Source organism: Schistocerca serialis, unplaced genomic scaffold (assembly GCF_023864345.2).
Source record: "Schistocerca serialis cubense isolate TAMUIC-IGC-003099 unplaced genomic scaffold, iqSchSeri2.2 HiC_scaffold_758, whole genome shotgun sequence".
In the NCBI taxonomy this organism is placed as follows: domain Eukaryota; kingdom Metazoa; phylum Arthropoda; class Insecta; order Orthoptera; family Acrididae; genus Schistocerca; species Schistocerca serialis.
The window spans coordinates 45,405-72,416 of NW_026048362.1; the positions used below are offsets into that span (position 1 = coordinate 45,405).

Sequence of the window (27,012 nt, forward strand, 5' to 3'; positions counted from 1 at the left end):
CCGCGAAGAACCGTCGCCGACTGCGAAGCACACGTAAACACCGCCCGACACGCCGGAGCGAGCGCGCGATGTGTTCGGGCCCACGACTCCGAAGAGACTGGTGCCTAAAACCAGCGCCTTAGACCGCTCGGCCACGTTACCGTTGCAGCAGCAGCGGCAAAACGTTTCCTTTGTACTACAAAGATCACTTCGAAATGGAAGTATCTTGGCATGTATTTCCACTGCTCTCCCACTGGAAGCGTCCCTTTAGGCCATCCACAGCAAGAAAAAGCCGTGCCCGCCGCATGGTAGCGACGCCACTTGTCTGTAGCTGTCGCAGTTAAGGAGACAGCGTCAAGAGACGTTTTCGTGCCGTGACCAGGTTTCGAACCTGGGCTTTCCGTAACCACTAAATTATCGTAGCTGTAACTGTCAGGCGGAGCTAGAATGCTCCATGTGTCAAACATATGTGAGCTCAAGGAGGTTACACTTGAAGAAAAAGCGGCAGGTTAACGCGATCACAGCGAAACCCCCGACAGCTACAGGACTCGAAACCGCGCCAACAGAGAGACTGGTGCCTTAAACCAGCGCCTTAAAGCGCTCGGCCACGCTACATGCGCTGCTTGGTGCGCCAGTGTTCCTAGCATTTGTACAAACAGTGCACGCCACAGCTTCCTGTTCTGCTGGGACTGGCTGCTCATCCATCGCACTTCAAACAACTGCCCTTTTCGACTACAGAGAGCAGCGGACGTCTGCGCTCTGGGAGGCGACATTACGTGTTGGGGATGAAGTGGTAGTGCAAACTGCGGCCTGCGGAACACGAGTGAAAAAATCAAGAGAGTACTGTCATTTCGAGTACTCGTCATTGCAACGGCAGCAAGGCAAAACTTTCAAAATTGCCGTGACCAGGATTCGAACCTGGGTTATTGCGGCCACAACGCAATGTCCTAACCACTAGACGATCACGGCCATGGCCACGGAGGCGCCCGCGAAGGCAGCTGGCTGTAATGCAAGTGGCGATACCCAGCAAAGCCTAGGCCAAGGTGTACGCCACAGCAGTGTCAGACACGGTCTCCATCACATGTATACGAGCAAATGAACGTGCCTGCGCTGTCAGGACACTAACTACAGTGGTTAGCTGCATTCACCTCCGTGGCAATGTCTTGCAGTCCCCCAAGCCTCTTGACTACAGGTATGTGGCTGGATAACAAGTGGATAGACGCTTCATCTCTCTCGCCGTCAGGTGTTGCCGTGAATCATACTTAACGTAGCTTTCTGCACGCGTCAGCGTAGCGTCAGTCGAGCAAAGTCGAGACAAGTCGCATAAGAGGAGCAACAAAAACGCGCAATTCCGGTACCGGGAATCGAACCCGGGCCTCCTGGGTGAGAGCCAGGTATCCTAGCCACTAGACCACACCGGATAACGACGGCAGTGCTCTTTCCAGCGAACGCAGCAGCCACGCACGGTTAACTGACGACAACTGTAAAAAATCCACTCTCTCGCGTTATAGAACGGCGTGCTCCGGACGCATTTCGTGGAGACGAACGCCAGCAATGATGAGAGCAAAAGGTGCCTACAAATGCTGTCGTTGCACCACGCACTGTTCTACGACCATTCACCAAGCAGACGCTCACGCCTTGTTGTGCTGCTTCCTTTGCGGGCAATGAGTGCATCTGCCTTCGACACAGGAAACATTACACGCTTGGCAGCTGTGGGATTGGAACCCACGCCTCCGAAGAGAATGGTGCCTGACACCAGCGCCTTAGACCGCTCGGCCACGCTACCTACACAACACGCGCGTCACAAGAGCTGCGTCCTACCCCACGAGAACACACCGCAACGGCACAAAAATGAGACGTAAAAAGTGGCAACGGTGGGATTCGAACCCACGCCTCCGAAGAGACTGGTGCCTAAAACCAGCGCCTTAGACCGCTCGGCCACGTTACCGTTGCAGCAGCAGCGGCAAAACGTTTCCTTTGTACTACAAAGATCACTTCGAAATGGAAGTATCTTGGCATGTATTTCCACTGCTCTCCCACTGGAAGCGTCCCTTTAGGCCATCCACAGCAAGAAAAAGCCGTGCCCGCCGCATGGTAGCGACGCCACTTGTCTGTAGCTGTCGCAGTTAAGGAGACAGCGTCAAGAGACGTTTTCGTGCCGTGACCAGGTTTCGAACCTGGGCTTTCCGTAACCACTAAATTATCGTAGCTGTAACTGTCAGGCGGAGCTAGAATGCTCCATGTGTCAAACATATGTGAGCTCAAGGAGGTTACACTTGAAGAAAAAGCGGCAGGTTAACGCGATCACAGCGAAACCCCCGACAGCTACAGGACTCGAAACCGCGCCAACAGAGAGACTGGTGCCTTAAACCAGCGCCTTAAAGCGCTCGGCCACGCTACATGCGCTGCTTGGTGCGCCAGTGTTCCTAGCATTTGTACAAACAGTGCACGCCACAGCTTCCTGTTCTGCTGGGACTGGCTGCTCATCCATCGCACTTCAAACAACTGCCCTTTTCGACTACAGAGAGCAGCGGACGTCTGCGCTCTGGGAGGCGACATTACGTGTTGGGGATGAAGTGGTAGTGCAAACTGCGGCCTGCGGAACACGAGTGAAAAAATCAAGAGAGTACTGTCATTTCGAGTACTCGTCATTGCAACGGCAGCAAGGCAAAACTTTCAAAATTGCCGTGACCAGGATTCGAACCTGGGTTATTGCGGCCACAACGCAATGTCCTAACCACTAGACGATCACGGCCATGGCCACGGAGGCGCCCGCGAAGGCAGCTGGCTGTAATGCAAGTGGCGATACCCAGCAAAGCCTAGGCCAAGGTGTACGCCACAGCAGTGTCAGACACGGTCTCCATCACATGTATACGAGCAAATGAACGTGCCTGCGCTGTCAGGACACTAACTACAGTGGTTAGCTGCATTCACCTCCGTGGCAATGTCTTGCAGTCCCCCAAGCCTCTTGACTACAGGTATGTGGCTGGATAACAAGTGGATAGACGCTTCATCTCTCTCGCCGTCAGGTGTTGCCGTGAATCATACTTAACGTAGCTTTCTGCACGCGTCAGCGTAGCGTCAGTCGAGCAAAGTCGAGACAAGTCGCATAAGAGGAGCAACAAAAACGCGCAATTCCGGTACCGGGAATCGAACCCGGGCCTCCTGGGTGAGAGCCAGGTATCCTAGCCACTAGACCACACCGGATAACGACGGCAGTGCTCTTTCCAGCGAACGCAGCAGCCACGCACGGTTAACTGACGACAACTGTAAAAAATCCACTCTCTCGCGTTATAGAACGGCGTGCTCCGGACGCATTTCGTGGAGACGAACGCCAGCAATGATGAGAGCAAAAGGTGCCTACAAATGCTGTCGTTGCACCACGCACTGTTCTACGACCATTCACCAAGCAGACGCTCACGCCTTGTTGTGCTGCTTCCTTTGCGGGCAATGAGTGCATCTGCCTTCGACACAGGAAACATTACACGCTTGGCAGCTGTGGGATTGGAACCCACGCCTCCGAAGAGAATGGTGCCTGACACCAGCGCCTTAGACCGCTCGGCCACGCTACCTACACAACACGCGCGTCACAAGAGCTGCGTCCTACCCCACGAGAACACACCGCAACGGCACAAAAATGAGACGTAAAAAGTGGCAACGGTGGGATTCGAACCCACGCCTCCGAAGAGACTGGTGCCTAAAACCAGCGCCTTAGACCGCTCGGCCACGTTACCGTTGCAGCAGCAGCGGCAAAACGTTTCCTTTGTACTACAAAGATCACTTCGAAATGGAAGTATCTTGGCATGTATTTCCACTGCTCTCCCACTGGAAGCGTCCCTTTAGGCCATCCACAGCAAGAAAAAGCCGTGCCCGCCGCATGGTAGCGACGCCACTTGTCTGTAGCTGTCGCAGTTAAGGAGACAGCGTCAAGAGACGTTTTCGTGCCGTGACCAGGTTTCGAACCTGGGCTTTCCGTAACCACTAAATTATCGTAGCTGTAACTGTCAGGCGGAGCTAGAATGCTCCATGTGTCAAACATATGTGAGCTCAAGGAGGTTACACTTGAAGAAAAAGCGGCAGGTTAACGCGATCACAGCGAAACCCCCGACAGCTACAGGACTCGAAACCGCGCCAACAGAGAGACTGGTGCCTTAAACCAGCGCCTTAAAGCGCTCGGCCACGCTACATGCGCTGCTTGGTGCGCCAGTGTTCCTAGCATTTGTACAAACAGTGCACGCCACAGCTTCCTGTTCTGCTGGGACTGGCTGCTCATCCATCGCACTTCAAACAACTGCCCTTTTCGACTACAGAGAGCAGCGGACGTCTGCGCTCTGGGAGGCGACATTACGTGTTGGGGATGAAGTGGTAGTGCAAACTGCGGCCTGCGGAACACGAGTGAAAAAATCAAGAGAGTACTGTCATTTCGAGTACTCGTCATTGCAACGGCAGCAAGGCAAAACTTTCAAAATTGCCGTGACCAGGATTCGAACCTGGGTTATTGCGGCCACAACGCAATGTCCTAACCACTAGACGATCACGGCCATGGCCACGGAGGCGCCCGCGAAGGCAGCTGGCTGTAATGCAAGTGGCGATACCCAGCAAAGCCTAGGCCAAGGTGTACGCCACAGCAGTGTCAGACACGGTCTCCATCACATGTATACGAGCAAATGAACGTGCCTGCGCTGTCAGGACACTAACTACAGTGGTTAGCTGCATTCACCTCCGTGGCAATGTCTTGCAGTCCCCCAAGCCTCTTGACTACAGGTATGTGGCTGGATAACAAGTGGATAGACGCTTCATCTCTCTCGCCGTCAGGTGTTGCCGTGAATCATACTTAACGTAGCTTTCTGCACGCGTCAGCGTAGCGTCAGTCGAGCAAAGTCGAGACAAGTCGCATAAGAGGAGCAACAAAAACGCGCAATTCCGGTACCGGGAATCGAACCCGGGCCTCCTGGGTGAGAGCCAGGTATCCTAGCCACTAGACCACACCGGATAACGACGGCAGTGCTCTTTCCAGCGAACGCAGCAGCCACGCACGGTTAACTGACGACAACTGTAAAAAATCCACTCTCTCGCGTTATAGAACGGCGTGCTCCGGACGCATTTCGTGGAGACGAACGCCAGCAATGATGAGAGCAAAAGGTGCCTACAAATGCTGTCGTTGCACCACGCACTGTTCTACGACCATTCACCAAGCAGACGCTCACGCCTTGTTGTGCTGCTTCCTTTGCGGGCAATGAGTGCATCTGCCTTCGACACAGGAAACATTACACGCTTGGCAGCTGTGGGATTGGAACCCACGCCTCCGAAGAGAATGGTGCCTGACACCAGCGCCTTAGACCGCTCGGCCACGCTACCTACACAACACGCGCGTCACAAGAGCTGCGTCCTACCCCACGAGAACACACCGCAACGGCACAAAAATGAGACGTAAAAAGTGGCAACGGTGGGATTCGAACCCACGCCTCCGAAGAGACTGGTGCCTAAAACCAGCGCCTTAGACCGCTCGGCCACGTTACCGTTGCAGCAGCAGCGGCAAAACGTTTCCTTTGTACTACAAAGATCACTTCGAAATGGAAGTATCTTGGCATGTATTTCCACTGCTCTCCCACTGGAAGCGTCCCTTTAGGCCATCCACAGCAAGAAAAAGCCGTGCCCGCCGCATGGTAGCGACGCCACTTGTCTGTAGCTGTCGCAGTTAAGGAGACAGCGTCAAGAGACGTTTTCGTGCCGTGACCAGGTTTCGAACCTGGGCTTTCCGTAACCACTAAATTATCGTAGCTGTAACTGTCAGGCGGAGCTAGAATGCTCCATGTGTCAAACATATGTGAGCTCAAGGAGGTTACACTTGAAGAAAAAGCGGCAGGTTAACGCGATCACAGCGAAACCCCCGACAGCTACAGGACTCGAAACCGCGCCAACAGAGAGACTGGTGCCTTAAACCAGCGCCTTAAAGCGCTCGGCCACGCTACATGCGCTGCTTGGTGCGCCAGTGTTCCTAGCATTTGTACAAACAGTGCACGCCACAGCTTCCTGTTCTGCTGGGACTGGCTGCTCATCCATCGCACTTCAAACAACTGCCCTTTTCGACTACAGAGAGCAGCGGACGTCTGCGCTCTGGGAGGCGACATTACGTGTTGGGGATGAAGTGGTAGTGCAAACTGCGGCCTGCGGAACACGAGTGAAAAAATCAAGAGAGTACTGTCATTTCGAGTACTCGTCATTGCAACGGCAGCAAGGCAAAACTTTCAAAATTGCCGTGACCAGGATTCGAACCTGGGTTATTGCGGCCACAACGCAATGTCCTAACCACTAGACGATCACGGCCATGGCCACGGAGGCGCCCGCGAAGGCAGCTGGCTGTAATGCAAGTGGCGATACCCAGCAAAGCCTAGGCCAAGGTGTACGCCACAGCAGTGTCAGACACGGTCTCCATCACATGTATACGAGCAAATGAACGTGCCTGCGCTGTCAGGACACTAACTACAGTGGTTAGCTGCATTCACCTCCGTGGCAATGTCTTGCAGTCCCCCAAGCCTCTTGACTACAGGTATGTGGCTGGATAACAAGTGGATAGACGCTTCATCTCTCTCGCCGTCAGGTGTTGCCGTGAATCATACTTAACGTAGCTTTCTGCACGCGTCAGCGTAGCGTCAGTCGAGCAAAGTCGAGACAAGTCGCATAAGAGGAGCAACAAAAACGCGCAATTCCGGTACCGGGAATCGAACCCGGGCCTCCTGGGTGAGAGCCAGGTATCCTAGCCACTAGACCACACCGGATAACGACGGCAGTGCTCTTTCCAGCGAACGCAGCAGCCACGCACGGTTAACTGACGACAACTGTAAAAAATCCACTCTCTCGCGTTATAGAACGGCGTGCTCCGGACGCATTTCGTGGAGACGAACGCCAGCAATGATGAGAGCAAAAGGTGCCTACAAATGCTGTCGTTGCACCACGCACTGTTCTACGACCATTCACCAAGCAGACGCTCACGCCTTGTTGTGCTGCTTCCTTTGCGGGCAATGAGTGCATCTGCCTTCGACACAGGAAACATTACACGCTTGGCAGCTGTGGGATTGGAACCCACGCCTCCGAAGAGAATGGTGCCTGACACCAGCGCCTTAGACCGCTCGGCCACGCTACCTACACAACACGCGCGTCACAAGAGCTGCGTCCTACCCCACGAGAACACACCGCAACGGCACAAAAATGAGACGTAAAAAGTGGCAACGGTGGGATTCGAACCCACGCCTCCGAAGAGACTGGTGCCTAAAACCAGCGCCTTAGACCGCTCGGCCACGTTACCGTTGCAGCAGCAGCGGCAAAACGTTTCCTTTGTACTACAAAGATCACTTCGAAATGGAAGTATCTTGGCATGTATTTCCACTGCTCTCCCACTGGAAGCGTCCCTTTAGGCCATCCACAGCAAGAAAAAGCCGTGCCCGCCGCATGGTAGCGACGCCACTTGTCTGTAGCTGTCGCAGTTAAGGAGACAGCGTCAAGAGACGTTTTCGTGCCGTGACCAGGTTTCGAACCTGGGCTTTCCGTAACCACTAAATTATCGTAGCTGTAACTGTCAGGCGGAGCTAGAATGCTCCATGTGTCAAACATATGTGAGCTCAAGGAGGTTACACTTGAAGAAAAAGCGGCAGGTTAACGCGATCACAGCGAAACCCCCGACAGCTACAGGACTCGAAACCGCGCCAACAGAGAGACTGGTGCCTTAAACCAGCGCCTTAAAGCGCTCGGCCACGCTACATGCGCTGCTTGGTGCGCCAGTGTTCCTAGCATTTGTACAAACAGTGCACGCCACAGCTTCCTGTTCTGCTGGGACTGGCTGCTCATCCATCGCACTTCAAACAACTGCCCTTTTCGACTACAGAGAGCAGCGGACGTCTGCGCTCTGGGAGGCGACATTACGTGTTGGGGATGAAGTGGTAGTGCAAACTGCGGCCTGCGGAACACGAGTGAAAAAATCAAGAGAGTACTGTCATTTCGAGTACTCGTCATTGCAACGGCAGCAAGGCAAAACTTTCAAAATTGCCGTGACCAGGATTCGAACCTGGGTTATTGCGGCCACAACGCAATGTCCTAACCACTAGACGATCACGGCCATGGCCACGGAGGCGCCCGCGAAGGCAGCTGGCTGTAATGCAAGTGGCGATACCCAGCAAAGCCTAGGCCAAGGTGTACGCCACAGCAGTGTCAGACACGGTCTCCATCACATGTATACGAGCAAATGAACGTGCCTGCGCTGTCAGGACACTAACTACAGTGGTTAGCTGCATTCACCTCCGTGGCAATGTCTTGCAGTCCCCCAAGCCTCTTGACTACAGGTATGTGGCTGGATAACAAGTGGATAGACGCTTCATCTCTCTCGCCGTCAGGTGTTGCCGTGAATCATACTTAACGTAGCTTTCTGCACGCGTCAGCGTAGCGTCAGTCGAGCAAAGTCGAGACAAGTCGCATAAGAGGAGCAACAAAAACGCGCAATTCTGGTACCGGGAATCGAACCCGGGCCTCCTGGGTGAGAGCCAGGTATCCTAGCCACTAGACCACACCGGATAACGACGGCAGTGCTCTTTCCAGCGAACGCAGCAGCCACGCACGGTTAACTGACGACAACTGTAAAAAATCCACTCTCTCGCGTTATAGAACGGCGTGCTCCGGACGCATTTCGTGGAGACGAACGCCAGCAATGATGAGAGCAAAAGGTGCCTACAAATGCTGTCGTTGCACCACGCACTGTTCTACGACCATTCACCAAGCAGACGCTCACGCCTTGTTGTGCTGCTTCCTTTGCGGGCAATGAGTGCATCTGCCTTCGACACAGGAAACATTACACGCTTGGCAGCTGTGGGATTGGAACCCACGCCTCCGAAGAGAATGGTGCCTGACACCAGCGCCTTAGACCGCTCGGCCACGCTACCTACACAACACGCGCGTCACAAGAGCTGCGTCCTACCCCACGAGAACACACCGCAACGGCACAAAAATGAGACGTAAAAAGTGGCAACGGTGGGATTCGAACCCACGCCTCCGAAGAGACTGGTGCCTAAAACCAGCGCCTTAGACCGCTCGGCCACGTTACCGTTGCAGCAGCAGCGGCAAAACGTTTCCTTTGTACTACAAAGATCACTTCGAAATGGAAGTATCTTGGCATGTATTTCCACTGCTCTCCCACTGGAAGCGTCCCTTTAGGCCATCCACAGCAAGAAAAAGCCGTGCCCGCCGCATGGTAGCGACGCCACTTGTCTGTAGCTGTCGCAGTTAAGGAGACAGCGTCAAGAGACGTTTTCGTGCCGTGACCAGGTTTCGAACCTGGGCTTTCCGTAACCACTAAATTATCGTAGCTGTAACTGTCAGGCGGAGCTAGAATGCTCCATGTGTCAAACATATGTGAGCTCAAGGAGGTTACACTTGAAGAAAAAGCGGCAGGTTAACGCGATCACAGCGAAACCCCCGACAGCTACAGGACTCGAAACCGCGCCAACAGAGAGACTGGTGCCTTAAACCAGCGCCTTAAAGCGCTCGGCCACGCTACATGCGCTGCTTGGTGCGCCAGTGTTCCTAGCATTTGTACAAACAGTGCACGCCACAGCTTCCTGTTCTGCTGGGACTGGCTGCTCATCCATCGCACTTCAAACAACTGCCCTTTTCGACTACAGAGAGCAGCGGACGTCTGCGCTCTGGGAGGCGACATTACGTGTTGGGGATGAAGTGGTAGTGCAAACTGCGGCCTGCGGAACACGAGTGAAAAAATCAAGAGAGTACTGTCATTTCGAGTACTCGTCATTGCAACGGCAGCAAGGCAAAACTTTCAAAATTGCCGTGACCAGGATTCGAACCTGGGTTATTGCGGCCACAACGCAATGTCCTAACCACTAGACGATCACGGCCATGGCCACGGAGGCGCCCGCGAAGGCAGCTGGCTGGAATGCAAGTGGCGATACCCAGCAAAGCCTAGGCCAAGGTGTACGCCACAGCAGTGTCAGACACGGTCTCCATCACATGTATACGAGCAAATGAACGTGCCTGCGCTGTCAGGACACTAACTACAGTGGTTAGCTGCATTCACCTCCGTGGCAATGTCTTGCAGTCCCCCAAGCCTCTTGACTACAGGTATGTGGCTGGATAACAAGTGGATAGACGCTTCATCTCTCTCGCCGTCAGGTGTTGCCGTGAATCATACTTAACGTAGCTTTCTGCACGCGTCAGCGTAGCGTCAGTCGAGCAAAGTCGAGACAAGTCGCATAAGAGGAGCAACAAAAACGCGCAATTCCGGTACCGGGAATCGAACCCGGGCCTCCTGGGTGAGAGCCAGGTATCCTAGCCACTAGACCACACCGGATAACGACGGCAGTGCTCTTTCCAGCGAACGCAGCAGCCACGCACGGTTAACTGACGACAACTGTAAAAAATCCACTCTCTCGCGTTATAGAACGGCGTGCTCCGGACGCATTTCGTGGAGACGAACGCCAGCAATGATGAGAGCAAAAGGTGCCTACAAATGCTGTCGTTGCACCACGCACTGTTCTACGACCATTCACCAAGCAGACGCTCACGCCTTGTTGTGCTGCTTCCTTTGCGGGCAATGAGTGCATCTGCCTTCGACACAGGAAACATTACACGCTTGGCAGCTGTGGGATTGGAACCCACGCCTCCGAAGAGAATGGTGCCTGACACCAGCGCCTTAGACCGCTCGGCCACGCTACCTACACAACACGCGCGTCACAAGAGCTGCGTCCTACCCCACGAGAACACACCGCAACGGCACAAAAATGAGACGTAAAAAGTGGCAACGGTGGGATTCGAACCCACGCCTCCGAAGAGACTGGTGCCTAAAACCAGCGCCTTAGACCGCTCGGCCACGTTACCGTTGCAGCAGCAGCGGCAAAACGTTTCCTTTGTACTACAAAGATCACTTCGAAATGGAAGTATCTTGGCATGTATTTCCACTGCTCTCCCACTGGAAGCGTCCCTTTAGGCCATCCACAGCAAGAAAAAGCCGTGCCCGCCGCATGGTAGCGACGCCACTTGTCTGTAGCTGTCGCAGTTAAGGAGACAGCGTCAAGAGACGTTTTCGTGCCGTGACCAGGTTTCGAACCTGGGCTTTCCGTAACCACTAAATTATCGTAGCTGTAACTGTCAGGCGGAGCTAGAATGCTCCATGTGTCAAACATATGTGAGCTCAAGGAGGTTACACTTGAAGAAAAAGCGGCAGGTTAACGCGATCACAGCGAAACCCCCGACAGCTACAGGACTCGAAACCGCGCCAACAGAGAGACTGGTGCCTTAAACCAGCGCCTTAAAGCGCTCGGCCACGCTACATGCGCTGCTTGGTACGCCAGTGTTCCTAGCATTTGTACAAACAGTGCACGCCACAGCTTCCTGTTCTGCTGGGACTGGCTGCTCATCCATCGCACTTCAAACAACTGCCCTTTTCGACTACAGAGAGCAGCGGACGTCTGCGCTCTGGGAGGCGACATTACGTGTTGGGGATGAAGTGGTAGTGCAAACTGCGGCCTGCGGAACACGAGTGAAAAAATCAAGAGAGTACTGTCATTTCGAGTACTCGTCATTGCAACGGCAGCAAGGCAAAACTTTCAAAATTGCCGTGACCAGGATTCGAACCTGGGTTATTGCGGCCACAACGCAATGTCCTAACCACTAGACGATCACGGCCATGGCCACGGAGGCGCCCGCGAAGGCAGCTGGCTGTAATGCAAGTGGCGATACCCAGCAAAGCCTAGGCCAAGGTGTACGCCACAGCAGTGTCAGACACGGTCTCCATCACATGTATACGAGCAAATGAACGTGCCTGCGCTGTCAGGACACTAACTACAGTGGTTAGCTGCATTCACCTCCGTGGCAATGTCTTGCAGTCCCCCAAGCCTCTTGACTACAGGTATGTGGCTGGATAACAAGTGGATAGACGCTTCATCTCTCTCGCCGTCAGGTGTTGCCGTGAATCATACTTAACGTAGCTTTCTGCACGCGTCAGCGTAGCGTCAGTCGAGCAAAGTCGAGACAAGTCGCATAAGAGGAGCAACAAAAACGCGCAATTCCGGTACCGGGAATCGAACCCGGGCCTCCTGGGTGAGAGCCAGGTATCCTAGCCACTAGACCACACCGGATAACGACGGCAGTGCTCTTTCCAGCGAACGCAGCAGCCACGCACGGTTAACTGACGACAACTGTAAAAAATCCACTCTCTCGCGTTATAGAACGGCGTGCTCCGGACGCATTTCGTGGAGACGAACGCCAGCAATGATGAGAGCAAAAGGTGCCTACAAATGCTGTCGTTGCACCACGCACTGTTCTACGACCATTCACCAAGCAGACGCTCACGCCTTGTTGTGCTGCTTCCTTTGCGGGCAATGAGTGCATCTGCCTTCGACACAGGAAACATTACACGCTTGGCAGCTGTGGGATTGGAACCCACGCCTCCGAAGAGAATGGTGCCTGACACCAGCGCCTTAGACCGCTCGGCCACGCTACCTACACAACACGCGCGTCACAAGAGCTGCGTCCTACCCCACGAGAACACACCGCAACGGCACAAAAATGAGACGTAAAAAGTGGCAACGGTGGGATTCGAACCCACGCCTCCGAAGAGACTGGTGCCTAAAACCAGCGCCTTAGACCGCTCGGCCACGTTACCGTTGCAGCAGCAGCGGCAAAACGTTTCCTTTGTACTACAAATATCACTTCGAAATGGAAGTATCTTGGCATGTATTTCCACTGCTCTCCCACTGGAAGCGTCCCTTTAGGCCATCCACAGCAAGAAAAAGCCGTGCCCGCCGCATGGTAGCGACGCCACTTGTCTGTAGCTGTCGCAGTTAAGGAGACAGCGTCAAGAGACGTTTTCGTGCCGTGACCAGGTTTCGAACCTGGGCTTTCCGTAACCACTAAATTATCGTAGCTGTAACTGTCAGGCGGAGCTAGAATGCTCCATGTGTCAAACATATGTGAGCTCAAGGAGGTTACACTTGAAGAAAAAGCGGCAGGTTAACGCGATCACAGCGAAACCCCCGACAGCTACAGGACTCGAAACCGCGCCAACAGAGAGACTGGTGCCTTAAACCAGCGCCTTAAAGCGCTCGGCCACGCTACATGCGCTGCTTGGTGCGCCAGTGTTCCTAGCATTTGTACAAACAGTGCACGCCACAGCTTCCTGTTCTGCTGGGACTGGCTGCTCATCCATCGCACTTCAAACAACTGCCCTTTTCGACTACAGAGAGCAGCGGACGTCTGCGCTCTGGGAGGCGACATTACGTGTTGGGGATGAAGTGGTAGTGCAAACTGCGGCCTGCGGAACACGAGTGAAAAAATCAAGAGAGTACTGTCATTTCGAGTACTCGTCATTGCAACGGCAGCAAGGCAAAACTTTCAAAATTGCCGTGACCAGGATTCGAACCTGGGTTATTGCGGCCACAACGCAATGTCCTAACCACTAGACGATCACGGCCATGGCCACGGAGGCGCCCGCGAAGGCAGCTGGCTGTAATGCAAGTGGCGATACCCAGCAAAGCCTAGGCCAAGGTGTACGCCACAGCAGTGTCAGACACGGTCTCCATCACATGTATACGAGCAAATGAACGTGCCTGCGCTGTCAGGACACTAACTACAGTGGTTAGCTGCATTCACCTCCGTGGCAATGTCTTGCAGTCCCCCAAGCCTCTTGACTACAGGTATGTGGCTGGATAACAAGTGGATAGACGCTTCATCTCTCTCGCCGTCAGGTGTTGCCGTGAATCATACTTAACGTAGCTTTCTGCACGCGTCAGCGTAGCGTCAGTCGAGCAAAGTCGAGACAAGTCGCATAAGAGGAGCAACAAAAACGCGCAATTCCGGTACCGGGAATCGAACCCGGGCCTCCTGGGTGAGAGCCAGGTATCCTAGCCACTAGACCACACCGGATAACGACGGCAGTGCTCTTTCCAGCGAACGCAGCAGCCACGCACGGTTAACTGACGACAACTGTAAAAAATCCACTCTCTCGCGTTATAGAACGGCGTGCTCCGGACGCATTTCGTGGAGACGAACGCCAGCAATGATGAGAGCAAAAGGTGCCTACAAATGCTGTCGTTGCACCACGCACTGTTCTACGACCATTCACCAAGCAGACGCTCACGCCTTGTTGTGCTGCTTCCTTTGCGGGCAATGAGTGCATCTGCCTTCGACACAGGAAACATTACACGCTTGGCAGCTGTGGGATTGGAACCCACGCCTCCGAAGAGAATGGTGCCTGACACCAGCGCCTTAGACCGCTCGGCCACGCTACCTACACAACACGCGCGTCACAAGAGCTGCGTCCTACCCCACGAGAACACACCGCAACGGCACAAAAATGAGACGTAAAAAGTGGCAACGGTGGGATTCGAACCCACGCCTCCGAAGAGACTGGTGCCTAAAACCAGCGCCTTAGACCGCTCGGCCACGTTACCGTTGCAGCAGCAGCGGCAAAACGTTTCCTTTGTACTACAAAGATCACTTCGAAATGGAAGTATCTTGGCATGTATTTCCACTGCTCTCCCACTGGAAGCGTCCCTTTAGGCCATCCACAGCAAGAAAAAGCCGTGCCCGCCGCATGGTAGCGACGCCACTTGTCTGTAGCTGTCGCAGTTAAGGAGACAGCGTCAAGAGACGTTTTCGTGCCGTGACCAGGTTTCGAACCTGGGCTTTCCGTAACCACTAAATTATCGTAGCTGTAACTGTCAGGCGGAGCTAGAATGCTCCATGTGTCAAACATATGTGAGCTCAAGGAGGTTACACTTGAAGAAAAAGCGGCAGGTTAACGCGATCACAGCGAAACCCCCGACAGCTACAGGACTCGAAACCGCGCCAACAGAGAGACTGGTGCCTTAAACCAGCGCCTTAAAGCGCTCGGCCACGCTACATGCGCTGCTTGGTGCGCCAGTGTTCCTAGCATTTGTACAAACAGTGCACGCCACAGCTTCCTGTTCTGCTGGGACTGGCTGCTCATCCATCGCACTTCAAACAACTGCCCTTTTCGACTACAGAGAGCAGCGGACGTCTGCGCTCTGGGAGGCGACATTACGTGTTGGGGATGAAGTGGTAGTGCAAACTGCGGCCTGCGGAACACGAGTGAAAAAATCAAGAGAGTACTGTCATTTCGAGTACTCGTCATTGCAACGGCAGCAAGGCAAAACTTTCAAAATTGCCGTGACCAGGATTCGAACCTGGGTTATTGCGGCCACAACGCAATGTCCTAACCACTAGACGATCACGGCCATGGCCACGGAGGCGCCCGCGAAGGCAGCTGGCTGTAATGCAAGTGGCGATACCCAGCAAAGCCTAGGCCAAGGTGTACGCCACAGCAGTGTCAGACACGGTCTCCATCACATGTATACGAGCAAATGAACGTGCCTGCGCTGTCAGGACACTAACTACAGTGGTTAGCTGCATTCACCTCCGTGGCAATGTCTTGCAGTCCCCCAAGCCTCTTGACTACAGGTATGTGGCTGGATAACAAGTGGATAGACGCTTCATCTCTCTCGCCGTCAGGTGTTGCCGTGAATCATACTTAACGTAGCTTTCTGCACGCGTCAGCGTAGCGTCAGTCGAGCAAAGTCGAGACAAGTCGCATAAGAGGAGCAACAAAAACGCGCAATTCCGGTACCGGGAATCGAACCCGGGCCTCCTGGGTGAGAGCCAGGTATCCTAGCCACTAGACCACACCGGATAACGACGGCAGTGCTCTTTCCAGCGAACGCAGCAGCCACGCACGGTTAACTGACGACAACTGTAAAAAATCCACTCTCTCGCGTTATAGAACGGCGTGCTCCGGACGCATTTCGTGGAGACGAACGCCAGCAATGATGAGAGCAAAAGGTGCCTACAAATGCTGTCGTTGCACCACGCACTGTTCTACGACCATTCACCAAGCAGACGCTCACGCCTTGTTGTGCTGCTTCCTTTGCGGGCAATGAGTGCATCTGCCTTCGACACAGGAAACATTACACGCTTGGCAGCTGTGGGATTGGAACCCACGCCTCCGAAGAGAATGGTGCCTGACACCAGCGCCTTAGACCGCTCGGCCACGCTACCTACACAACACGCGCGTCACAAGAGCTGCGTCCTACCCCACGAGAACACACCGCAACGGCACAAAAATGAGACGTAAAAAGTGGCAATCGAACCCACGCCTCCGAAGAGACTGGTGCCTAAAACCAGCGCCTTAGACCGCTCGGCCACGTTACCGTTGCAGCAGCAGCGGCAAAAACGTTTCCTTTGTACTACAAAGATCACTTCGAAATGGAAGTATCTTGGCATGTATTTCCACTGCTCTCCCACTGGAAGCGTCCCTTTAGGCCCATCCACAGCAAGAAAAAGCCGTGCCCGCCGCATGGTAGCGACGCCACTTGTCTGTAGCTGTCGCAGTTAAGGAGACAGCGTCAAGAGACGTTTTCGTGCCGTGACCAGGTTTCGAACCTGGGCTTTCCGTAACCACTAAATTATCGTAGCTGTAACTGTCAGGCGGAGCTAGAATGCTCCATGTGTCAAACATATGTGAGCTCAAGGAGGTTACACTTGAAGAAAAAGCGGCAGGTTAACGCGATCACAGCGAAACCCCCGACAGCTACAGGACTCGAAACCGCGCCAACAGAGAGACTGGTGCCTTAAACCAGCGCCTTAAAGCGCTCGGCCACGCTACATGCGCTGCTTGGTGCGCCAGTGTTCCTAGCATTTGTACAAACAGTGCACGCCACAGCTTCCTGTTCTGCTGGGACTGGCTGCTCATCCATCGCACTTCAAACAACTGCCCTTTTCGACTACAGAGAGCAGCGGACGTCTGCGCTCTGGGAGGCGACATTACGTGTTGGGGATGAAGTGGTAGTGCAAACTGCGGCCTGCGGAACACGAGTGAAAAAATCAAGAGAGTACTGTCATTTCGAGTACTCGTCATTGCAACGGCAGCAAGGCAAAAACTTTCAAAATTGCCGTGACCAGGATTCGAACCTGGGTTATTGCGGCCACAACGCAATGTCCTAACCACTAGACGATCACGGCCATGGCCACGGAGGCGCCCGCGAAGGCAGCTGGCTGTAATGCAAGTGGCGATACCCAGCAAAGCCTAGGCCAAGGTGTACGCCACAGCAGTGTCAGACACGGTCTCCATCACATGTATACGAGCAAATGAACGTGCCTGCGCTGTCAGGACACTAACTACAGTGGTTAGCTGCATTCACCTCCGTGGCAATGTCTTGCAGTCCCCCAAGCCTCTTGACTACAGGTATGTGGCTGGATAACAAGTGGATAGACGCTTCATCTCTCTCGCCGTCAGGTGTTGCCGTGAATCATACTTAACGTAGCTTTCTGCACGCGTCAGCGTAGCGTCAGTCGAGCAAAGTCGAGACAAGTCGCATAAGAGGAGCAACAAAAACGCGCAATTCCGGTACCGGGAATCGAACCCGGGCCTCCTGGGTGAGAGCCAGGTATCCTAGCCACTAGACCACACCGGATAACGACGGCAGTGCTCTTTCCAGCGAACGCAGCAGCCACGCACGGTTAACTGACGACAACTGTAAAAAATCCACTCTCTCGCGTTATAGAACGGCGTGCTCCGGACGCATTTCGTGGAGACGAACGCCAGCAATGATGAGAGCAAAAGGTGCCTACAAATGCTGTCGTTGCACCACGCACTGTTCTACGACCCATTCACCAAGCAGACGCTCACGCCTTGTTGTGCTGCTTCCTTTGCGGGCAATGAGTGCATCTGCCTTCGACACAGGAAACATTACACGCTTGGCAGCTGTGGGATTGGAACCCACGCCTCCGAAGAGAATGGTGCCTGACACCAGCGCCTTAGACCGCTCGGCCACGCTACCTACACAACACGCGCGTCACAAGAGCTGCGTCCTACCCCACGAGAACACACCGCAACGGCACAAAAATGAGACGTAAAAAGTGGCAACGGTGGGATTCGAACCCACGCCTCCGAAGAGACTGGTGCCTAAAACCAGCGCCTTAGACCGCTCGGCCACGTTACCGTTGCAGCAGCAGCGGCAAAACGTTTCCTTTGTACTACAAAGATCACTTCGAAATGGAAGTATCTTGGCATGTATTTCCACTGCTCTCCCACTGGAAGCGTCCCTTTAGGCCATCCACAGCAAGAAAAAGCCGTGCCCGCCGCATGGTAGCGACGCCACTTGTCTGTAGCTGTCGCAGTTAAGGAGACAGCGTCAAGAGACGTTTTCGTGCCGTGACCAGGTTTCGAACCTGGGCTTTCCGTAACCCACTAAATTATCGTAGCTGTAACTGTCAGGCGGAGCTAGAATGCTCCATGTGTCAAACATATGTGAGCTCAAGGAGGTTACACTTGAAGAAAAAGCGGCAGGTTAACGCGATCACAGCGAAACCCCCGACAGCTACAGGACTCGAAACCGCGCCAACAGAGAGACTGGTGCCTTAAACCAGCGCCTTAAAGCGCTCGGCCACGCTACATGCGCTGCTTGGTACGCCAGTGTTCCTAGCATTTGTACAAACAGTGCACGCCACAGCTTCCTGTTCTGCTGGGACTGGCTGCTCATCCATCGCACTTCAAACAACTGCCCTTTTCGACTACAGAGAGCAGCGGACGTCTGCGCTCTGGGAGGCGACATTACGTGTTGGGGATGAAGTGGTAGTGCAAACTGCGGCCTGCGGAACACGAGTGAAAAAATCAAGAGAGTACTGTCATTTCGAGTACTCGTCATTGCAACGGCAGCAAGGCAAAACTTTCAAAATTGCCGTGACCAGGATTCGAACCTGGGTTATTGCGGCCACAACGCAATGTCCTAACCACTAGACGATCACGGCCATGGCCACGGAGGCGCGCCGCGAAGGCAGCTGGCTGTAATGCAAGTGGCGATACCCAGCAAAAGCCTAGGCCAAGGTGTACGCCACAGCAGTGTCAGACACGGTCTCCATCACATGTATACGAGCAAATGAACGTGCCTGCGCTGTCAGGACACTAACTACAGTGGTTAGCTGCATTCACCTCCGTGGCAATGTCTTGCAGTCCCCCAAGCCTCTTGACTACAGGTATGTGGCTGGATAACAAGTGGATAGACGCTTCATCTCTCTCGCCGTCAGGTGTTGCCGTGAATCATACTTAACGTAGCTTTCTGCACGCGTCAGCGTAGCGTCAGTCGAGCAAAGTCGAGACAAGTCGCATAAGAGGAGCAACAAAAACGCGCAATTCCGGTACCGGGAATCGAACCCGGGCCTCCTGGGTGAGAGCCAGGTATCCTAGCCACTAGACCACACCGGATAACGACGGCAGTGCTCTTTCCAGCGAACGCAGCAGCCACGCACGGTTAACTGACGACAACTGTAAAAAATCCACTCTCTCGCGTTATAGAACGGCGTGCTCCGGACGCATTTCGTGGAGACGAACGCCAGCAATGATGAGAGCAAAAGGTGCCTACAAATGCTGTCGTTGCACCACGCACTGTTCTACGACCATTCACCAAGCAGACGCTCACGCCTTGTTGTGCTGCTTCCTTTGCGGGCAATGAGTGCATCTGCCTTCGACACAGGAAACATTACACGCTTGGCAGCTGTGGGATTGGAACCCACGCCTCCGAAGAGAATGGTGCCTGACACCAGCGCCTTAGACCGCTCGGCCACGCTACCTACACAACACGCGCGTCACAAGAGCTGCGTCCTACCCCACGAGAACACACCGCAACGGCACAAAAATGAGACGTAAAAAGTGGCAACGGTGGGATTCGAACCCACGCCTCCGAAGAGACTGGTGCCTAAAACCAGCGCCTTAGACCGCTCGGCCACGTTACCGTTGCAGCAGCAGCGGCAAAACGTTTCCTTTGTACTACAAAGATCACTTCGAAATGGAAGTATCTTGGCATGTATTTCCACTGCTCTCCCACTGGAAGCGTCCCTTTAGGCCATCCACAGCAAGAAAAAGCCGTGCCCGCCGCATGGTAGCGACGCCACTTGTCTGTAGCTGTCGCAGTTAAGGAGACAGCGTCAAGAGACGTTTTCGTGCCGTGACCAGGTTTCGAACCTGGGCTTTCCGTAACCACTAAATTATCGTAGCTGTAACTGTCAGGCGGAGCTAGAATGCTCCATGTGTCAAACATATGTGAGCTCAAGGAGGTTACACTTGAAGAAAAAGCGGCAGGTTAACGCGATCACAGCGAAACCCCCGACAGCTACAGGACTCGAAACCGCGCCAACAGAGAGACTGGTGCCTTAAACCAGCGCCTTAAAGCGCTCGGCCACGCTACATGCGCTGCTTGGTGCGCCAGTGTTCCTAGCATTTGTACAAACAGTGCACGCCACAGCTTCCTGTTCTGCTGGGACTGGCTGCTCATCCATCGCACTTCAAACAACTGCCCTTTTCGACTACAGAGAGCAGCGGACGTCTGCGCTCTGGGAGGCGACATTACGTGTTGGGGATGAAGTGGTAGTGCAAACTGCGGCCTGCGGAACACGAGTGAAAAAATCAAGAGAGTACTGTCATTTCGAGTACTCGTCATTGCAACGGCAGCAAGGCAAAACTTTCAAAATTGCCGTGACCAGGATTCGAACCTGGGTTATTGCGGCCACAACGCAATGTCCTAACCACTAGACGATCACGGCCATGGCCACGGAGGCGCCCGCGAAGGCAGCTGGCTGTAATGCAAGTGGCGATACCCAGCAAAGCCTAGGCCAAGGTGTACGCCACAGCAGTGTCAGACACGGTCTCCATCACATGTATACGAGCAAATGAACGTGCCTGCGCTGTCAGGACACTAACTACAGTGGTTAGCTGCATTCACCTCCGTGGCAATGTCTTGCAGTCCCCCAAGCCTCTTGACTACAGGTATGTGGCTGGATAACAAGTGGATAGACGCTTCATCTCTCTCGCCGTCAGGTGTTGCCGTGAATCATACTTAACGTAGCTTTCTGCACGCGTCAGCGTAGCGTCAGTCGAGCAAAGTCGAGACAAGTCGCATAAGAGGAGCAACAAAAACGCGCAATTCCGGTACCGGGAATCGAACCCGGGCCTCCTGGGTGAGAGCCAGGTATCCTAGCCACTAGACCACACCGGATAACGACGGCAGTGCTCTTTCCAGCGAACGCAGCAGCCACGCACGGTTAACTGACGACAACTGTAAAAAATCCACTCTCTCGCGTTATAGAACGGCGTGCTCCGGACGCATTTCGTGGAGACGAACGCCAGCAATGATGAGAGCAAAAGGTGCCTACAAATGCTGTCGTTGCACCACGCACTGTTCTACGACCATTCACCAAGCAGACGCTCACGCCTTGTTGTGCTGCTTCCTTTGCGGGCAATGAGTGCATCTGCCTTCGACACAGGAAACATTACACGCTTGGCAGCTGTGGGATTGGAACCCCACGCCTCCGAAGAGAATGGTGCCTGACACCAGCGCCTTAGACCGCTCGGCCACGCTACCCTACACAACACGCGCGTCACAAGAGCTGCGTCCTACCCCACGAGAACACACCGCAACGGCACAAAAATGAGACGTAAAAAGTGGCAACGGTGGGATTCGAACCCACGCCTCCGAAGAGACTGGTGCCTAAAACCAGCGCCTTAGACCGCTCGGCCACGTTACCGTTGCAGCAGCAGCGGCAAAACGTTTCCTTTGTACTACAAAGATCACTTCGAAATGGAAGTATCTTGGCATGTATTTCCACTGCTCTCCCACTGGAAGCGTCCCTTTAGGCCATCCACAGCAAGAAAAAGCCGTGCCCGCCGCATGGTAGCGACGCCACTTGTCTGTAGCTGTCGCAGTTAAGGAGACAGCGTCAAGAGACGTTTTCGTGCCGTGACCAGGTTTCGAACCTGGGCTTTCCGTAACCACTAAATTATCGTAGCTGTAACTGTCAGGCGGAGCTAGAATGCTCCATGTGTCAAACATATGTGAGCTCAAGGAGGTTACACTTGAAGAAAAAGCGGCAGGTTAACGCGATCACAGCGAAACCCCCGACAGCTACAGGACTCGAAACCCGCGCCAACAGAGAGACTGGTGCCTTAAACCAGCGCCTTAAAGCGCTCGGCCACGCTACATGCGCTGCTTGGTGCGCCAGTGTTCCTAGCATTTGTACAAACAGTGCACGCCACAGCTTCCTGTTCTGCTGGGACTGGCTGCTCATCCATCGCACTTCAAACAACTGCCCTTTTCGACTACAGAGAGCAGCGGACGTCTGCGCTCTGGGAGGCGACATTACGTGTTGGGGATGAAGTGGTAGTGCAAACTGCGGCCTGCGGAACACGAGTGAAAAAATCAAGAGAGTACTGTCATTTCGAGTACTCGTCATTGCAACGGCAGCAAGGCAAAACTTTCAAAATTGCCGTGACCAGGATTCGAACCTGGGTTATTGCGGCCACAACGCAATGTCCTAACCACTAGACGATCACGGCCATGGCCACGGAGGCGCCCGCGAAGGCAGCTGGCTGTAATGCAAGTGGCGATACCCAGCAAAGCCTAGGCCAAGGTGTACGCCACAGCAGTGTCAGACACGGTCTCCATCACATGTATACGAGCAAATGAACGTGCCTGCGCTGTCAGGACACTAACTACAGTGGTTAGCTGCATTCACCTCCGTGGCAATGTCTTGCAGTCCCCCAAGCCTCTTGACTACAGGTATGTGGCTGGATAACAAGTGGATAGACGCTTCATCTCTCTCGCCGTCAGGTGTTGCCGTGAATCATACTTAACGTAGCTTTCTGCACGCGTCAGCGTAGCGTCAGTCGAGCAAAGTCGAGACAAGTCGCATAAGAGGAGCAACAAAAACGCGCAATTCCGGTACCGGGAATCGAACCCGGGCCTCCTGGGTGAGAGCCAGGTATCCTAGCCACTAGACCACACCGGATAACGACGGCAGTGCTCTTTCCAGCGAACGCAGCAGCCACGCACGGTTAACTGACGACAACTGTAAAAAATCCACTCTCTCGCGTTATAGAACGGCGTGCTCCGGACGCATTTCGTGGAGACGAACGCCAGCAATGATGAGAGCAAAAGGTGCCTACAAATGCTGTCGTTGCACCACGCACTGTTCTACGACCATTCACCAAGCAGACGCTCACGCCTTGTTGTGCTGCTTCCTTTGCGGGCAATGAGTGCATCTGCCTTCGACACAGGAAACATTACACGCTTGGCAGCTGTGGGATTGGAACCCACGCCTCCGAAGAGAATGGTGCCTGACACCAGCGCCTTAGACCGCTCGGCCACGCTACCTACACAACACGCGCGTCACAAGAGCTGCGTCCTACCCCACGAGAACACACCGCAACGGCACAAAAATGAGACGTAAAAAGTGGCAACGGTGGGATTCGAACCCACGCCTCCGAAGAGACTGGTGCCTAAAACCAGCGCCTTAGACCGCTCGGCCACGTTACCGTTGCAGCAGCAGCGGCAAAACGTTTCCTTTGTACTACAAAGATCACTTCGAAATGGAAGTATCTTGGCATGTATTTCCACTGCTCTCCCACTGGAAGCGTCCCTTTAGGCCATCCACAGCAAGAAAAAGCCGTGCCCGCCGCATGGTAGCGACGCCACTTGTCTGTAGCTGTCGCAGTTAAGGAGACAGCGTCAAGAGACGTTTTCGTGCCGTGACCAGGTTTCGAACCTGGGCTTTCCGTAACCACTAAATTATCGTAGCTGTAACTGTCAGGCGGAGCTAGAATGCTCCATGTGTCAAACATATGTGAGCTCAAGGAGGTTACACTTGAAGAAAAAGCGGCAGGTTAACGCGATCACAGCGAAACCCCCGACAGCTACAGGACTCGAAACCGCGCCAACAGAGAGACTGGTGCCTTAAACCAGCGCCTTAAAGCGCTCGGCCACGCTACATGCGCTGCTTGGTGCGCCAGTGTTCCTAGCATTTGTACAAACAGTGCACGCCACAGCTTCCTGTTCTGCTGGGACTGGCTGCTCATCCATCGCACTTCAAACAACTGCCCTTTTCGACTACAGAGAGCAGCGGACGTCTGCGCTCTGGGAGGCGACATTACGTGTTGGGGATGAAGTGGTAGTGCAAACTGCGGCCTGCGGAACACGAGTGAAAAAAATCAAGAGAGTACTGTCATTTCGAGTACTCGTCATTGCAACGGCAGCAAGGCAAAACTTTCAAAATTGCCGTGACCAGGATTCGAACCTGGGTTATTGCGGCCACAACGCAATGTCCTAACCACTAGACGATCACGGCCATGGCCACGGAGGCGCCCGCGAAGGCAGCTGGCTGTAATGCAAGTGGCGATACCCAGCAAAGCCTAGGCCAAGGTGTACGCCACAGCAGTGTCAGACACGGTCTCCATCACATGTATACGAGCAAATGAACGTGCCTGCGCTGTCAGGACACTAACTACAGTGGTTAGCTGCATTCACCTCCGTGGCAATGTCTTGCAGTCCCCCAAGCCTCTTGACTACAGGTATGTGGCTGGATAACAAGTGGATAGACGCTTCATCTCTCTCGCCGTCAGGTGTTGCCGTGAATCATACTTAACGTAGCTTTCTGCACGCGTCAGCGTAGCGTCAGTCGAGCAAAGTCGAGACAAGTCGCATAAGAGGAGCAACAAAAACGCGCAATTCCGGTACCGGGAATCGAACCCGGGCCTCCTGGGTGAGAGCCAGGTATCCTAGCCACTAGACCACACCGGATAACGACGGCAGTGCTCTTTCCAGCGAACGCAGCAGCCACGCACGGTTAACTGACGACAACTGTAAAAAATCCACTCTCTCGCGTTATAGAACGGCGTGCTCCGGACGCATTTCGTGGAGACGAACGCCAGCAATGATGAGAGCAAAAGGTGCCTACAAATGCTGTCGTTGCACCACGCACTGTTCTACGACCATTCACCAAGCAGACGCTCACGCCTTGTTGTGCTGCTTCCTTTGCGGGCAATGAGTGCATCTGCCTTCGACACAGGAAACATTACACGCTTGGCAGCTGTGGGATTGGAACCCACGCCTCCGAAGAGAATGGTGCCTGACACCAGCGCCTTAGACCGCTCGGCCACGCTACCTACACAACACGCGCGTCACAAGAGCTGCGTCCTACCCCACGAGAACACACCGCAACGGCACAAAAATGAGACGTAAAAAGTGGCAACGGTGGGATTCGAACCCACGCCTCCGAAGAGACTGGTGCCTAAAACCAGCGCCTTAGACCGCTCGGCCACGTTACCGTTGCAGCAGCAGCGGCAAAACGTTTCCTTTGTACTACAAAGATCACTTCGAAATGGAAGTATCTTGGCATGTATTTCCACTGCTCTCCCACTGGAAGCGTCCCTTTAGGCCATCCACAGCAAGAAAAAGCCGTGCCCGCCGCATGGTAGCGACGCCACTTGTCTGTAGCTGTCGCAGTTAAGGAGACAGCGTCAAGAGACGTTTTCGTGCCGTGACCAGGTTTCGAACCTGGGCTTTCCGTAACCACTAAATTATCGTAGCTGTAACTGTCAGGCGGAGCTAGAATGCTCCATGTGTCAAACATATGTGAGCTCAAGGAGGTTACACTTGAAGAAAAAGCGGCAGGTTAACGCGATCACAGCGAAACCCCCGACAGCTACAGGACTCGAAACCGCGCCAACAGAGAGACTGGTGCCTTAAACCAGCGCCTTAAAGCGCTCGGCCACGCTACATGCGCTGCTTGGTGCGCCAGTGTTCCTAGCATTTGTACAAACAGTGCACGCCACAGCTTCCTGTTCTGCTGGGACTGGCTGCTCATCCATCGCACTTCAAACAACTGCCCTTTTCGACTACAGAGAGCAGCGGACGTCTGCGCTCTGGGAGGCGACATTACGTGTTGGGGATGAAGTGGTAGTGCAAACTGCGGCCTGCGGAACACGAGTGAAAAAATCAAGAGAGTACTGTCATTTCGAGTACTCGTCATTGCAACGGCAGCAAGGCAAAACTTTCAAAATTGCCGTGACCAGGATTCGAACCTGGGTTATTGCGGCCACAACGCAATGTCCTAACCACTAGACGATCACGGCCATGGCCACGGAGGCGCCCGCGAAGGCAGCTGGCTGTAATGCAAGTGGCGATACCCAGCAAAGCCTAGGCCAAGGTGTACGCCACAGCAGTGTCAGACACGGTCTCCATCACATGTATACGAGCAAATGAACGTGCCTGCGCTGTCAGGACACTAACTACAGTGGTTAGCTGCATTCACCTCCGTGGCAATGTCTTGCAGTCCCCCAAGCCTCTTGACTACAGGTATGTGGCTGGATAACAAGTGGATAGACGCTTCATCTCTCTCGCCGTCAGGTGTTGCCGTGAATCATACTTAACGTAGCTTTCTGCACGCGTCAGCGTAGCGTCAGTCGAGCAAAGTCGAGACAAGTCGCATAAGAGGAGCAACAAAAACGCGCAATTCCGGTACCGGGAATCGAACCCGGGCCTCCTGGGTGAGAGCCAGGTATCCTAGCCACTAGACCACACCGGATAACGACGGCAGTGCTCTTTCCAGCGAACGCAGCAGCCACGCACGGTTAACTGACGACAACTGTAAAAAATCCACTCTCTCGCGTTATAGAACGGCGTGCTCCGGACGCATTTCGTGGAGACGAACGCCAGCAATGATGAGAGCAAAAGGTGCCTACAAATGCTGTCGTTGCACCACGCACTGTTCTACGACCATTCACCAAGCAGACGCTCACGCCTTGTTGTGCTGCTTCCTTTGCGGGCAATGAGTGCATCTGCCTTCGACACAGGAAACATTACACGCTTGGCAGCTGTGGGATTGGAACCCACGCCTCCGAAGAGAATGGTGCCTGACACCAGCGCCTTAGACCGCTCGGCCACGCTACCTACACAACACGCGCGTCACAAGAGCTGCGTCCTACCCCACGAGAACACACCGCAACGGCACAAAAATGAGACGTAAAAAGTGGCAACGGTGGGATTCGAACCCACGCCTCCGAAGAGACTGGTGCCTAAAACCAGCGCCTTAGACCGCTCGGCCACGTTACCGTTGCAGCAGCAGCGGCAAAACGTTTCCTTTGTACTACAAAGATCACTTCGAAATGGAAGTATCTTGGCATGTATTTCC

General features: G+C 54.0%; 44 non-coding genes across 44 annotated transcripts; all 44 read right to left on the bottom strand.

The window, feature by feature from the left end:
* Positions 1-876: 876 nt before the first annotated feature.
* Trnah-gug (transfer RNA histidin (anticodon GUG)) lies at positions 877-948 on the bottom strand. Its single transcript has one exon. It is a non-coding gene; the product is annotated as a tRNA-His (tRNA).
* A 380-nt stretch (positions 949-1,328) lies between these two features.
* Positions 1,329-1,400, bottom strand: Trnae-cuc (transfer RNA glutamic acid (anticodon CUC)). Its single transcript has one exon. It is a non-coding gene; the product is annotated as a tRNA-Glu (tRNA).
* A 445-nt stretch (positions 1,401-1,845) lies between these two features.
* Positions 1,846-1,927, bottom strand: Trnal-uag (transfer RNA leucine (anticodon UAG)). Its single transcript has one exon. It is a non-coding gene; the product is annotated as a tRNA-Leu (tRNA).
* Positions 1,928-2,662: 735 nt separating this feature from the next.
* Positions 2,663-2,734, bottom strand: Trnah-gug (transfer RNA histidin (anticodon GUG)). Its single transcript has one exon. It is a non-coding gene; the product is annotated as a tRNA-His (tRNA).
* A 380-nt stretch (positions 2,735-3,114) lies between these two features.
* Positions 3,115-3,186, bottom strand: Trnae-cuc (transfer RNA glutamic acid (anticodon CUC)). The gene has a single exon. It is a non-coding gene; the product is annotated as a tRNA-Glu (tRNA).
* Positions 3,187-3,631: 445 nt separating this feature from the next.
* Positions 3,632-3,713, bottom strand: Trnal-uag (transfer RNA leucine (anticodon UAG)). Its single transcript has one exon. It is a non-coding gene; the product is annotated as a tRNA-Leu (tRNA).
* Positions 3,714-4,448: 735 nt separating this feature from the next.
* Trnah-gug (transfer RNA histidin (anticodon GUG)) lies at positions 4,449-4,520 on the bottom strand. Its single transcript has one exon. It is a non-coding gene; the product is annotated as a tRNA-His (tRNA).
* A 380-nt stretch (positions 4,521-4,900) lies between these two features.
* On the bottom strand, positions 4,901-4,972 carry Trnae-cuc (transfer RNA glutamic acid (anticodon CUC)). Its single transcript has one exon. It is a non-coding gene; the product is annotated as a tRNA-Glu (tRNA).
* A 445-nt stretch (positions 4,973-5,417) lies between these two features.
* On the bottom strand, positions 5,418-5,499 carry Trnal-uag (transfer RNA leucine (anticodon UAG)). Its single transcript has one exon. It is a non-coding gene; the product is annotated as a tRNA-Leu (tRNA).
* A 735-nt stretch (positions 5,500-6,234) lies between these two features.
* Trnah-gug (transfer RNA histidin (anticodon GUG)) lies at positions 6,235-6,306 on the bottom strand. The gene has a single exon. It is a non-coding gene; the product is annotated as a tRNA-His (tRNA).
* Positions 6,307-6,686: 380 nt separating this feature from the next.
* On the bottom strand, positions 6,687-6,758 carry Trnae-cuc (transfer RNA glutamic acid (anticodon CUC)). Its single transcript has one exon. It is a non-coding gene; the product is annotated as a tRNA-Glu (tRNA).
* A 445-nt stretch (positions 6,759-7,203) lies between these two features.
* On the bottom strand, positions 7,204-7,285 carry Trnal-uag (transfer RNA leucine (anticodon UAG)). The gene has a single exon. It is a non-coding gene; the product is annotated as a tRNA-Leu (tRNA).
* A 735-nt stretch (positions 7,286-8,020) lies between these two features.
* On the bottom strand, positions 8,021-8,092 carry Trnah-gug (transfer RNA histidin (anticodon GUG)). Its single transcript has one exon. It is a non-coding gene; the product is annotated as a tRNA-His (tRNA).
* A 380-nt stretch (positions 8,093-8,472) lies between these two features.
* Positions 8,473-8,544, bottom strand: Trnae-cuc (transfer RNA glutamic acid (anticodon CUC)). The gene has a single exon. It is a non-coding gene; the product is annotated as a tRNA-Glu (tRNA).
* A 445-nt stretch (positions 8,545-8,989) lies between these two features.
* Trnal-uag (transfer RNA leucine (anticodon UAG)) lies at positions 8,990-9,071 on the bottom strand. Its single transcript has one exon. It is a non-coding gene; the product is annotated as a tRNA-Leu (tRNA).
* Positions 9,072-9,806: 735 nt separating this feature from the next.
* Trnah-gug (transfer RNA histidin (anticodon GUG)) lies at positions 9,807-9,878 on the bottom strand. The gene has a single exon. It is a non-coding gene; the product is annotated as a tRNA-His (tRNA).
* Positions 9,879-10,258: 380 nt separating this feature from the next.
* Positions 10,259-10,330, bottom strand: Trnae-cuc (transfer RNA glutamic acid (anticodon CUC)). Its single transcript has one exon. It is a non-coding gene; the product is annotated as a tRNA-Glu (tRNA).
* Positions 10,331-10,775: 445 nt separating this feature from the next.
* Positions 10,776-10,857, bottom strand: Trnal-uag (transfer RNA leucine (anticodon UAG)). Its single transcript has one exon. It is a non-coding gene; the product is annotated as a tRNA-Leu (tRNA).
* A 735-nt stretch (positions 10,858-11,592) lies between these two features.
* On the bottom strand, positions 11,593-11,664 carry Trnah-gug (transfer RNA histidin (anticodon GUG)). The gene has a single exon. It is a non-coding gene; the product is annotated as a tRNA-His (tRNA).
* Positions 11,665-12,044: 380 nt separating this feature from the next.
* Trnae-cuc (transfer RNA glutamic acid (anticodon CUC)) lies at positions 12,045-12,116 on the bottom strand. Its single transcript has one exon. It is a non-coding gene; the product is annotated as a tRNA-Glu (tRNA).
* Positions 12,117-12,561: 445 nt separating this feature from the next.
* On the bottom strand, positions 12,562-12,643 carry Trnal-uag (transfer RNA leucine (anticodon UAG)). The gene has a single exon. It is a non-coding gene; the product is annotated as a tRNA-Leu (tRNA).
* Positions 12,644-13,378: 735 nt separating this feature from the next.
* Trnah-gug (transfer RNA histidin (anticodon GUG)) lies at positions 13,379-13,450 on the bottom strand. The gene has a single exon. It is a non-coding gene; the product is annotated as a tRNA-His (tRNA).
* Positions 13,451-13,830: 380 nt separating this feature from the next.
* On the bottom strand, positions 13,831-13,902 carry Trnae-cuc (transfer RNA glutamic acid (anticodon CUC)). Its single transcript has one exon. It is a non-coding gene; the product is annotated as a tRNA-Glu (tRNA).
* Positions 13,903-14,347: 445 nt separating this feature from the next.
* Positions 14,348-14,429, bottom strand: Trnal-uag (transfer RNA leucine (anticodon UAG)). Its single transcript has one exon. It is a non-coding gene; the product is annotated as a tRNA-Leu (tRNA).
* Positions 14,430-15,164: 735 nt separating this feature from the next.
* Trnah-gug (transfer RNA histidin (anticodon GUG)) lies at positions 15,165-15,236 on the bottom strand. Its single transcript has one exon. It is a non-coding gene; the product is annotated as a tRNA-His (tRNA).
* Positions 15,237-15,616: 380 nt separating this feature from the next.
* Positions 15,617-15,688, bottom strand: Trnae-cuc (transfer RNA glutamic acid (anticodon CUC)). Its single transcript has one exon. It is a non-coding gene; the product is annotated as a tRNA-Glu (tRNA).
* A 1,256-nt stretch (positions 15,689-16,944) lies between these two features.
* Trnah-gug (transfer RNA histidin (anticodon GUG)) lies at positions 16,945-17,016 on the bottom strand. The gene has a single exon. It is a non-coding gene; the product is annotated as a tRNA-His (tRNA).
* Positions 17,017-17,396: 380 nt separating this feature from the next.
* Trnae-cuc (transfer RNA glutamic acid (anticodon CUC)) lies at positions 17,397-17,468 on the bottom strand. Its single transcript has one exon. It is a non-coding gene; the product is annotated as a tRNA-Glu (tRNA).
* Positions 17,469-17,914: 446 nt separating this feature from the next.
* Positions 17,915-17,996, bottom strand: Trnal-uag (transfer RNA leucine (anticodon UAG)). Its single transcript has one exon. It is a non-coding gene; the product is annotated as a tRNA-Leu (tRNA).
* Positions 17,997-18,732: 736 nt separating this feature from the next.
* Positions 18,733-18,804, bottom strand: Trnah-gug (transfer RNA histidin (anticodon GUG)). Its single transcript has one exon. It is a non-coding gene; the product is annotated as a tRNA-His (tRNA).
* A 382-nt stretch (positions 18,805-19,186) lies between these two features.
* On the bottom strand, positions 19,187-19,258 carry Trnae-cuc (transfer RNA glutamic acid (anticodon CUC)). The gene has a single exon. It is a non-coding gene; the product is annotated as a tRNA-Glu (tRNA).
* A 445-nt stretch (positions 19,259-19,703) lies between these two features.
* Trnal-uag (transfer RNA leucine (anticodon UAG)) lies at positions 19,704-19,785 on the bottom strand. Its single transcript has one exon. It is a non-coding gene; the product is annotated as a tRNA-Leu (tRNA).
* Positions 19,786-20,520: 735 nt separating this feature from the next.
* Positions 20,521-20,592, bottom strand: Trnah-gug (transfer RNA histidin (anticodon GUG)). Its single transcript has one exon. It is a non-coding gene; the product is annotated as a tRNA-His (tRNA).
* Positions 20,593-20,972: 380 nt separating this feature from the next.
* On the bottom strand, positions 20,973-21,044 carry Trnae-cuc (transfer RNA glutamic acid (anticodon CUC)). The gene has a single exon. It is a non-coding gene; the product is annotated as a tRNA-Glu (tRNA).
* A 447-nt stretch (positions 21,045-21,491) lies between these two features.
* Trnal-uag (transfer RNA leucine (anticodon UAG)) lies at positions 21,492-21,573 on the bottom strand. The gene has a single exon. It is a non-coding gene; the product is annotated as a tRNA-Leu (tRNA).
* Positions 21,574-22,309: 736 nt separating this feature from the next.
* Positions 22,310-22,381, bottom strand: Trnah-gug (transfer RNA histidin (anticodon GUG)). Its single transcript has one exon. It is a non-coding gene; the product is annotated as a tRNA-His (tRNA).
* A 380-nt stretch (positions 22,382-22,761) lies between these two features.
* Positions 22,762-22,833, bottom strand: Trnae-cuc (transfer RNA glutamic acid (anticodon CUC)). The gene has a single exon. It is a non-coding gene; the product is annotated as a tRNA-Glu (tRNA).
* A 445-nt stretch (positions 22,834-23,278) lies between these two features.
* Trnal-uag (transfer RNA leucine (anticodon UAG)) lies at positions 23,279-23,360 on the bottom strand. The gene has a single exon. It is a non-coding gene; the product is annotated as a tRNA-Leu (tRNA).
* A 736-nt stretch (positions 23,361-24,096) lies between these two features.
* Positions 24,097-24,168, bottom strand: Trnah-gug (transfer RNA histidin (anticodon GUG)). The gene has a single exon. It is a non-coding gene; the product is annotated as a tRNA-His (tRNA).
* Positions 24,169-24,548: 380 nt separating this feature from the next.
* On the bottom strand, positions 24,549-24,620 carry Trnae-cuc (transfer RNA glutamic acid (anticodon CUC)). The gene has a single exon. It is a non-coding gene; the product is annotated as a tRNA-Glu (tRNA).
* Positions 24,621-25,065: 445 nt separating this feature from the next.
* Positions 25,066-25,147, bottom strand: Trnal-uag (transfer RNA leucine (anticodon UAG)). Its single transcript has one exon. It is a non-coding gene; the product is annotated as a tRNA-Leu (tRNA).
* Positions 25,148-25,882: 735 nt separating this feature from the next.
* On the bottom strand, positions 25,883-25,954 carry Trnah-gug (transfer RNA histidin (anticodon GUG)). The gene has a single exon. It is a non-coding gene; the product is annotated as a tRNA-His (tRNA).
* A 380-nt stretch (positions 25,955-26,334) lies between these two features.
* Positions 26,335-26,406, bottom strand: Trnae-cuc (transfer RNA glutamic acid (anticodon CUC)). The gene has a single exon. It is a non-coding gene; the product is annotated as a tRNA-Glu (tRNA).
* A 445-nt stretch (positions 26,407-26,851) lies between these two features.
* Positions 26,852-26,933, bottom strand: Trnal-uag (transfer RNA leucine (anticodon UAG)). The gene has a single exon. It is a non-coding gene; the product is annotated as a tRNA-Leu (tRNA).
* Positions 26,934-27,012: the final 79 nt, after the last annotated feature.